This window comes from Doryrhamphus excisus, linkage group LG1 (assembly GCF_037039965.1).
Source record: "Doryrhamphus excisus strain RoL-2023G ecotype Guam linkage group LG1, RoL_Dexc_Guam_v1.1, whole genome shotgun sequence".
Taxonomy (NCBI): Eukaryota; Metazoa; Chordata; class Actinopteri; order Syngnathiformes; family Syngnathidae; genus Doryrhamphus; species Doryrhamphus excisus.
Window position 1 is genome coordinate 4,673,329 of NC_136357.1, and position 11,508 is coordinate 4,684,836.

At 37.7% G+C, this 11,508-nt stretch overlaps 1 long non-coding RNA gene across 1 annotated transcript; it reads left to right on the forward strand.

Moving 5' to 3' along the window:
• The first annotated feature begins 1,557 nt into the window (after window positions 1-1,557).
• Window positions 1,558-6,699, forward strand: LOC144901682 (uncharacterized). Its single transcript, XR_013629737.1, has 3 exons — window positions 1,558-2,993; window positions 3,029-3,651; window positions 5,731-6,699. It is a non-coding gene; the product is annotated as an uncharacterized LOC144901682 (long non-coding RNA).
• The last annotated feature ends 4,809 nt before the right edge of the window (window positions 6,700-11,508 follow it).

Consider the following 11,508-nt stretch of genomic DNA (forward strand, 5'->3'; position numbering starts at 1 on the left):
GATAATAATAATAAAAAATACATTTTATTTGTATAGCGCTTTTCAGAGTACTCAAAGACGCTTTACAGTAGAGAAAAAAAAATAAAAATAGAGTTGAGTAAAAACAGAGTAAAAGATGCATTAAAATACAATAACCAAACATTCATTTATTTATTCATTTTCTACCGCTTATCCTCACGAAGGTCGCGGGGGTGCTGGAGTCTATCCCAGCTGTCTTCGGGCGAGAGGCGGGGTACACCCTGGACTGGTCGCCAGCCAATCACAGGGCACACATAGACAAACAACCATTCACACTCACATTCATACCTATGGACAATTTAAAAAATTTACAAAATAAAATAAAAATAAAATAAAATAAATAAAAAATGTAAAAATTAAAAAAATGTAAAAATTAAAAAAATGTAAATTTTAAAACAATTTAATTAAAAATTTAAAACAATTTAATTAAAATTTAAATAAAATTTAATTAAAATAAAAAAACTTCAACTATATTAGGAAAGCAGGAAGTGAACAAATGTAACAGTTACTGATTGTAAAAGTACCAGATGGAGGGGTAGGATTTAATAAGCTTTGCTTCTTCCTACTCCTTTTGGACATGTGGAACTGTGAACTGATTATGTGATGCATTCAATTGTAATCTGATGCATGTTCAAATGAAATTAAACCATTACCATTACCAATTAACCTAGCATGTTTTTGGAATGTGGGAGGAAACCGGGAGAACATGCAAACTCCACACAGAGATGTCCGAGGGTGGAATTGAACTCGGGTCTCCTAGCTGTGAGGTCTGCGCGCTAACCACTCACCAACCGCTGTGCAGCCTTCCAAACATTGATTCAGAGCTAAAAACAAGGCTAAAAGCGAGGCGGGGCGTAGCAGTCAGATATAAAAAATTAGACATTAAAAACGGATTTAAACAGGTGGGTTTTGAGTTGTTTTTTTAATGAACATTAGCATAAATGCAAGTCACAAGCTTAGAACAGCACATGCTAATTTACACACACACACACACACACACACATATATAATGTAATTGGAAAGGGCGGCAACAGGTTTTAGCTAGCACTTGAACTGTCAGTACAATACACTGGCGAACACAAAACAATGGGCGGTATTCCCCCCCTAATTTGCATATAAATAATGGTCGCGAACGATCGTTAACGGCCCATTAACTTACCTTTATCACGAACGCAGACAGACATATACAGTACGAGAGTAAGCATTCTGACTTACCGAATGGCTACCTGTGGTCCTACTGAGGACCCCTTAGTTGCCCTGCAAGTCGCCTGGTACAAACTCAAGTCTGCCCTGAAAAGTGCCTGTACAAAACATGACATTAACAATGAGATTACATTAACAACAACTGTTGTGGAAAGTTTGTTTTTGATTCAAATTAAATTTCAAGACCGGACGAAGGAAAAACTGTCAATACGGAGTTATTCCAACAAGTGAAAGAAAAACTCGAGGAAGTCGGTGTCACGTGATGTTGGTGTTTACGTTTTACTGCGCATGCCCCGTTGACTATTCTGGTTGAATAGACACACGATTGGATTTCCATGTATACCATTGCTTTCGGAAAGAGAAAAACTCCTCATGTAAATGTGGCTATTGACAATGTTAAACAATTATTTCCGGGGTATAATAATTACAAACATAACAACAAAATATAACAAAATGGGAGCACATTTCTCAACACATTATCTCTGCTGCTTATCCTCACTGGGGTCGTAGGTCATACTCACATTCATAAATATGGACAATTTAAAGAGTCGCCAATTAATGTGGGAGGAAAGCGGAGTACCTGGTGAAGACCGAGAACGCAAACGTAGTAACTCAATTGAAAACAATTCATATGATGTCGTCATGTTTCAAAGATACCCTAACGTTCTAGTTCATTTCATAGAAATAAATAAGAAGCAATGAAGTCTGTAAAATTAAATAATAATAATAAAAAAAATTGTTACAACTATAATGATGAAAATGGTAATATTAATGATGATTGTAATAATGGTGATAATAATAATAATGGTAATAATGCCAAAGATTATAACATTCATTCATTCATTTTCTACCGCTTTTCCTCACGAGGGTCGCGGGGGTTGCTGGAGCCTATCCCAGCTGTCTTCGGGCGAGAGCTGGAATACACCCTGGACTGGTGGCCAGCCAATCACAGGGCACATATAGACAAACAACCATTCACACTCACATTCATACCTATGGACAATTTGGAGTCGCCAATTAACCTAGCATGTTTTTGGAATGTGGGAGGAAACCGGAGTACCCGGAGAAAACCCACGCATGCACGGGGGAGAACATGCAGCTCCACACAGAGATGGCCGAGGGTGGAATTGAACCCTGGTCTCCTAGCTGTGAGGTCTGCGCGCTAACCACTCAATCACCGTCTGTAAAATTAAATAATAAAAAAAAAATCCAAAAATTGTTACAACTTTAATGATGAAAATGGTAATATTAATGATGATTATAACAATGGTCATAATAATAATAATAGTAATAATGCTAAAAAATTATAACAATAATGATAATAACAATAATAATATTACAATGATAATAATAACAGGGGAAAACAAGACTATGCAAAAAAGGGGTAGGCATTTATAAGCTTTTGCTTCAGCATACAATACAAATGTAAATAATGGAAAGTTATATTTTAATTGATGTAAGAAATGCACTGTAATGTTTCATATATTTGCCCAAATAAAATTAAAAAATAAAACTAAAAATAAATCAAAAATAATGACGTAGCAGTGCAATATGGGCTAATATTGTGGTGCATTTTTCTGCTATTAAAGTATAGAATAAAAAGCGATGAATGTGAGTGTGAATGGTTGTTTGTCTATATGTGCCCTGTGATTGGCTGGCGACCAGTCCAGGGTGTACCCCGCCTCTCGCCCGAAGACAGCTGGGATAGGCTCCAGCACCCTTTTGAGGAAAAGCGGTAGAAAATGAATGAATGAATGAATACCAACTGCGAGGTCAGATGCTTGGATTATTAACAGGAAATAGGAAGTAGCCGAGTTTGTTTATAAAAAGCCATTACCATTTCATTTCCAGGATATTTGACATTCGCAGCACAGCCTGAACCGCCAGATCGTTGCCGTCGGTTGTCTCGACTCAAAATAACAACATGAAAACAGTTAAATCGCAATCATTTTTTGCACCTTCTAGTTTACTTTATATTTATTTTTTTTATGTTTTCCCTTCACTTATGCTTTTACTCCCTTTCATCCTTCCTGTCCTTTACTTTCTCTTCTCATGTATGTCCTTTTATCCCCGCCTTTCAACACCTTACGGTCCCTTCATTCCTTCCCTCCCTCTCCTTTATCTTCCTTATCCTGCGGAGATCCAGCTTTATTGCTCGACCTTTAGATACCAATACCGGAAGATTAAACTTGTGTGTTTTAGTGTTCTGTTATTAAAAGAGACGCTCCGCCACACAACTGTGTGCGGTGCCGTGTGTACATACGGTACTTGTCGCCACGCTGTAGCTCATCTTGTAGGATTTGCATCTGCTCTGAGGTAAGAATTGGGGTTTTGTTAGCGGCTGTGAAGCTCCTGAATGAATTGAACAAAATTGCTTTGTTTCTCAGCAGGTTAGATATCATCTCACCTTGATGCTTGGTGCAAACACAGGTGTGTGTCTTTCTCTTGTTTTTATATCTCAATAATTCATGAGTGGAGTGTAATGTGCAAGCATGATGCTGTTGATGATTCTACACTTTCTATGCTTTATATTATATTTGTTATATGATAAATGTGTACCTGGCGATGGTTGGTGCTAAAATCTGTGATGAAGTGTGACACATTGTGGAAGACTAGTGATTTTGTTGTTGTACCTTTGCATCTTGACAACAAGTCACAGTCTACCTCACTGGGCCTCATACGTACATCCTTCCTAACTACGCTTCATGGTAATGGTTGTATTTCATTTGAACATGCATCAGATTACAATTGAATGCATCACATAATCAGTTCACAGTTCCACATGTCCAAAAGGAGTAGGAAGAAGCAAAGCTTATTAAATCCTACCCCTCCATCTGGTACTTTTGCAATCAGTAACTGTTACATTTGTTCACTTCCTGCTTTCCTAATATAGTTTAATGTTATTTTTAATTTTTAATTTTTAATTTTTAATTTTTAATTTTTAATTTTTAATTTTTAATTTTTAATTTTTAATTTTTAATTTTTAATTTTTAATTTTTAATTTTTAATTTTTAATTTTTAATTTTTAATTTTTAATTTTTAATTTTTAATTTTTAATTTTTAATTTTTCTATCAATCGATAGAACCCTCTCTCTCTCTCTCTCTCTCTCTCTCTCTCTCTCTCTCTATCTATCTATCTATCTATCTATCTATCTCTCTCTCTCTCTCTCTCTCTCTCTCTCTCTCTCTCTCTCTCTATCTATCTATCTATCTATCTATCTATCTATCTATCTATCTATCTATCTATCTATCTATCTATCTATCTATCTATCTATCTATCTATCTATCTATCTATCTATCTATCTATCTATCTATCTATCTATCTATCTATCTATCTATCTATCTATCTATCTATCTATCTATCTATCTATCTATCTATCTATCTATCTATCTATCTATCTATCTATCTATCTATCTATCTATCTCTGTATCTCTCTCTGTATCTCTCTATCTCTCTATCTCTCTCTCTCTCTCGCTCTCTCTCTCTCTCTCTCTCTCTCTCTCTATCTATCTATCTATCTATCTATCTCTCTATCTCTCTGTCTATCTATCTATCTATCTATCTATCTATCTATCTATCTATCTATCTATCTATCTATCTATCTATCTATCTATCTATCTATCTATCTATCTATCTATCTATCTATCTATCTATCTATCTATCTATCTATCTATCTATCTATCTATCTATCTATCTATCTATCTATCTATCTATCTATCTATCTATCTATCTATCTATCTATCTATCTATCTGTCTATCTGTCTATCTGTCTATCTGTCTGTCTGTCTGTCTGTCTGTCTGTCTGTCTGTCTCTCTATCTCTCTCTCTCTCGCTCTCTCTCTCTCTCTCTCTCTCTCTCTCTCTCACTCTCTCTCTCTCTCTCTCTCTCCCTCTCTCCCTCTATCCATCTATCCATCTATCCATCTACCTCTCTCTATCTCTATCTCTCTCTCTCTGTCTATCTATCTATCTATCTATCTATCTATCTATCTATCTATCTATCTATCTATCTATCTATCTATCTATCTATCTATCTATCTATCTATCTATCTATCTATCTATCTATCTATCTATCTATCTATCTATCTATCTATCTATCTATCTATCTATCTATCTATCTATCTATCTATCTATCTATCTATCATCTATCTATCTATCTATCTATCTATCTATCTATCTATCTATCTATCTATCTATCTATCTATCTATCTATCTATCTATCTATCTATCTATCTATCTATCTATCTATCTATCTATCTATCTATCTATCTATCTATCTATCTATCTATCTATCTATCTATCTATCTATCTATCTATCTATCTATCTATCTATCTATCTCCATCCATCCTGGCAGCTCTAAAGGCAGCATCCTTCTACCAATATATTCACTATCTCTCCTCTGACTTTATCTCCAAGGCCTCTAAACATGTCATGTCCCTTTTATGTCCCTTTTTATGTACTCATCCCTGATCCTATCCATCCTGGTCACTCCCAATGGGAACCTCAGCATCCTCATCTTTGCTACCTCCAGTTCAGCTTCCTGTCTTTTCTTCAGTGGCACTGTCTCTAGACCAAACAACAGTGGTATGAAATATATATATTTGAAATAAAAGAAATCCCACAGCTATGAAGGTGAGTACTAAAGACTAAACGTGAGCTGATGTGTTCATTATACCCTGTACACGTGTGAATAAAACAACATTGGAAGTACTGCTCATGACTTTCCCCGTGTGTACATTATGGACTGTACCTGAAATAAAGTGACAAGCTTCAGTCTGTTGGTGTGAGTTGATTAATGTTCCACGTTCTCCATATTTCACCCCATTGTACATCGCGGGCAGACTCCTACTGTGGCAATCAATTCAATCAGCGGCGCTTATGAGCCCATTACAATCTTGCTGAGAGCAGGCGGGGGCTGCATCCTTCAAAATGGCCTCACAGTCATGATTATTCAGTCAAGGCCCCAGAGAAGGAAGCATGAATAGATGGAGAACCGGGTGACGAAAGATATAAAACATGTCCCCCCGATGACTGTTGTGTGTGACTATGAATATGCATTAAAAGTGATTGGGCAATAAGAGTGGGTGTTGTGTATTTACACCCCCCCCCCCCAGTTGAGAACATGGCTAGTTGCCATGGTGATTTCTGTGTCCCATAGCAACCACGCTAAATGCTCCATGCCCAATTCCGAAGGCCAAGAGGTCTCACAGCGCCTGCCGAGGATGTCAACATCCTTCAAGGGTTCAATACAAAAAGTGTGAAGAATCCCTGCTGTGCTCACCTTGATAATAATTACAGGCTCCGCTCTCTGACTGAACAAGAAAAGAAGTTCGGCGACGCTCTGAGTGAAATTTCCAGCTTGTGTTTGAGATTTCTCTTGGCCTTGTGCTTATTCCACCACGGTTAGACAGCGGGACAAGTTTTTCAAGACTCAATACGCTCAAAAAAACATAAAAATAACATATTTTCACCATATTTAGAAGGTAATTGGAACCTGCAGATTCATCCAACCAGATATTTTCTATACTGCTTATCATCATTAAGCCTATAAGTGAACTGGAGCTCATCCAGCAGACATTGTGCAATACGCAGGGTACACGTACTGTATAGACCAGGGCCAAATGTGGCCCGCAGGACACCAGTTTGAGGCCCCCACCTTGATATGAAAGTTTAATGTTAGTGCGGCCCGCGCAAGTTTGATATGGATGCTGTATGGTATCATGTACCCAGAAAAAATTATTACGTTTGATTAATGTTCATGTTAAAGGTTAAATAACTGTTAATAGTTATCCTCCCTATCCGTGTGGAAGTGGTAAGCTTTTGGCTATTTAAGTTTAAAGGAAATAACTTGAAGGCAAGCAGCTTACATGTGCATTACCGCCATCTGTGGAACAGAATCTAAACCAGGGGTCTCAAACACACGGCCCGCGGGCCAAATGTGGCCTGCAGGACACTATTTTGAGGCCCCCGCCTTGATACGAAAGTTTAATGTTAGTGCAGCCCGCGCAAGTTTGATATGGATGCTGTATGGTATCATGTACCCAGAAAAAATTATTACGTTTGATTAATGTTCATGTTAAAGGTTAAATAACTGTTAATAGTTATCCTCCCTATCCGTGTGGAAGTGGTAAGTTTTTGGCTATTTAAGTTTAAAGGAAATAACTTGAAGGCAAGCAGCTTACGTGTGCATTACCGCCATCTGTGGTACAGAATGTAAACCAGGGGTCTCAAACACACGGCCCGTGGGCCAAATGTGGCCCGCAAGACACCAGTTTGAGGCCCCCGCTTTGATATGAAAGTTTAATGTTAGTGCGGCCCGCGCAAGTTTGATATGGATGCTGTATGGTATCATGTACCCAGAAAAAATTATTACGTTTGATTAATGTTCATGTTAAAGGTTAAATAACTGTTAATAGTTATCCTCCCTATCCGTGTGGAAGTGGTAAGCTTTTGGCTATTTACGTTTAAAGGAAATAACTTGAAGGCAAGCAGCTTACATGTGCATTACCGCCATCTGTGGTACAGAATGTAAACCAGGGGTCTCAAACACACGGCCCGTGGGCCAAATGTGGCCCACAGGACACTAGTTTGAGGCCCCCGCCTTGATATGAAAGTTTAATGTTAGTGCGGCCCGCGCAAGTTTGATATGGATGCTGTATGGTATCATGTACCCACAAAAAATTATTACGTTTGATTAATGTTCATGTTAAAGGTTAAATAACTGTTAATAGTTATCCTCCCTATCCGTGTGGAAGTGGTAAGTTTTTGGCTATTTAAGTTTAAAGGAAATAACTTGAAGGCAAGCAGCTTACATGTGCATTACCGCCATCTGTGGAACAGAATCTAAACCAGGGGTCTCAAACACACGGCCCGCGGGCCAAATGTGGCCTGCAGGACACTATTTTGAGGCCCCCGCCTTGATATGAAAGTTTAATGTTAGTGCGGCCCATGCAAGTTTGATATGGATGCTGTATGGTATCATGTACCCAGAAAAAAATTATTACATTTGATTAATGTTCATGTTAAAGGTTAAATAACTGTTAATAGTTATCCTCCCTATCCATGTGGAAGTGGTAAGTTTTTGGCTATTTAAGTTTAAAGGAAATAACTTGAAGGCAAGCAGCTTATGTGTGCATTACCGCCATCTGTGGTACAGAATGTAAACCAGGGATCTCAAACACACGGCCCGTGGGCCAAATGTGGCCCGCAGGACACTAGTTTGAGGCCTCCGCCTTGATATGAAAGTTTAATGTTAGTGCGTCCCCGCGCAAGTTTGATATGGATGCTGTATGGTATCATGTACCCAGAAAAAATTATTATGTTTGATTAATGTTCATGTTAAAAGGTTAAATAACTGTTAATAGTTATCCTCCCTATCCGTGTGGAAGTGGTAAGTTTTTGGCTATTTAAGTTTAAAGGAAATAACTCGAAGGCTACCGTTTAGGTCGCTAGCTCTCTAGTTTGCGAGTTAGCATGTGTCTCAAGACCTTGCAGTTGCGCAATATGTTGTAAATAAAAAGAGTATAAATGTGACTATAGTCGTGTTTTGTCATGTCTACAGGGCTCTAATAATGCTTTGTTCATTTTAATCTGAAAAAAATAGTTTGTCTACCCACCAACTATATGTGGTTTCTTAAGTTTTTATTATTTGCCGTTTTATTATTATTATATTTATTTATTTATTACTGATTCATTTTCTTTATTTTTGATTTGTTTATTTATTTTTCATCTTATTTTGTGCAGAAAAATAAAAATTAAGATATTTGAGAACAGTGGAATGTTTTATCAGAGCTTTTATTGTAGAAAATCGGAACCAAAGCACTGAAAAAGTTTGTATATTTTTCTGTTTTTAATAATTTTTTTTTTTTTTTGAAAAACCTGATGCGGCCCAGCCTTGCCCAGACCTTAGCTCCAGTGGCCCCCAGGTAAATTGAGTTTGAAACCCCTGCTTTAGAGCATCAGTAACTCCAGTGGCAGTGGATGATTTAATAATATCGGAGACCAAAACTCTCAAATATGTTATTTCATTTCAAAAATGTGAAATAAAAGGAGGGAATTGTGAGTCGATATGTGTTGGTTTAGCTTTGACCGCTAGTTAAGTGATGGTGCGAGATGTCAAAGCCATTAGGTGCATAATTATAATAATCAGTCAATAAAAAGTATGGAGCTACAGCATCATACATTCTCTAGTCATTGCTGTGTTTGCTTATTTGGTCCAATCATCTTGGAGTTTACTACAGTGTCTGCCAGGTCAACTGATGCCAATCAAAGTGCTGTACTTGATGGCTTTTAAATAGCCGAGTGCTGCCATCTAGCGTCCAACCTGGATAAGACATGATGACCATTAATAATGACAATATTCATTGGACTAACTTAACTAACAAGGACAATAATAACTTTTCAGATCAAAATGATGCATTCAAATGATTTGTACAAAAAAAAAACACAAAAAGCCATCAGTCATATGCTCATGGATGTATTTTAATAAAAAATAATTCTGTCAAAACAGAATACAATATTTCTTTATTTGAACACATTTCCGGTACATACCCCCCCTCCCCCCCATTATAATGTTTAACTTTTTTAATAGATCATGCTAAGTAGACGCTTAACTTAAAAAAAAAATCCTTTATTGTGCTAAAACGTAAAATATGAAATCAAAATCACAAATAGGAGTCAGTTTTGCACTGCTTTTTACGCGATGCCTTACGCCAATTCTGCAGCCTCTTCAGGAAAAATGGCTGTGAGGCTTTGGAACTTTGGACTCCGATCAGTCACTATCAGACCAGTGGTCGTGGTCTATATGCAAGGAATCAAAGCAGACCCGGACTCAAACAACGGCAACGGCAAGGAGCTTGCTTCCTTCAGGGATGAAATGGAAGGTTTTGTGTAACAACAGTCCTATGAAATTGAACAGTCTGTGAGAAGAGAGTCAAGTTCTTGACTTATTACACGAGTGGACGTGGATCCATGTGTCATTTGCCAGGATGGAAAACTCATTGGAAAAGTCTCCAATGTGGCTGAATTGCAACAATTCTGCAAAGATGAGTAGGCCTAAATTCCTCCACAGTATTACAGAAGACTCACTGCAAGTTATCTTAAACATTTGATTGCAGTTGTTGCCGCTAAGAGTGGCGCAACCGGTTATTAGCTTTGTCATTGACTCATATCCTAATTTGTTTGATGATCTCAAACACTGAGTACAATAACAAATCGATGTGGGGGGGAAGCATAGCATAAAAAAGTACAGGTGGTCCTTGGGTTACGTTGTTGCCTGGTAACTTATACGCTCCCAAAAACTTTTTAAAAAGTAATGAATGTTCGACTATCACGAATACAACATTAAGGATGAAGATCGAATCATTCAGCATGTTAAAATGTTATTCAAGCGACAGTAATCACCAAGCACCGTGGTCTTGTTTTAGTGGTAGTATGTGGGCTTTAAAAAAAATAAATAAAAAGGTACAGATTCTGGAAGATCTAGAAAGCTATTATTGTGTGTAACTGAAAAAGATATTCATTCATTTTCTATTTATCCTCACGAGGGTCGTGGGAGGTGTTGGAGCCTATTCCAGCTGTTTTCGGGCGAGAGGCGGGGTACACCCTGGACTGGTCGCCAGCCAATCACAGGGCACATATAGACAAACAACCATTCACACTCACATTCATACCTATGGACAATTTGGAGTCGCCAATTAAGCTAGCATGTTTTTTGGAATGTGGGAAACATGCAAACTCCACACAGAGATGGCCGAGGGTGGAATTGAACACAGGTCTCTTAGCTGTGAGGTCTGCATGCTAACCACTCGAACGCCGTGCAGCCCAACTGCAACTAGCTCACTGAAAACAAGACAGAAACTACAGTGAACTTGGAAATTTGGGAATTTTAAGTGACCTTAAAAACCTAAAAACAACAGGATTTGTTGGAATTGAACTCAGGTGTGAGGTCTGCATGCCAACCACTCGATCACCGTTCAGCCCAACTGCAACTAGCTCACTGAAAACAAGACAGAAACCTAGTGAACTTGGAAATTTTGGAATTTTAAGTGACCTTAAAAACCTAAAAACAACAGGATTTGTTGGAATTGAACTCAGGTGTGAGGTCTGCATGCCAACCACTCGACCACCTTGCAGCCCAAGTGCAACTTCAATATGTTCAAAATATAAATATTATTATCAAATGCTTACATCTATTGTATAAACTGATGCGATTTTGATGTAAAACAATATCATTAAATATCTTGCATACAATAACCAGCGCAGTTATAATTTTTATCTCTGAAGC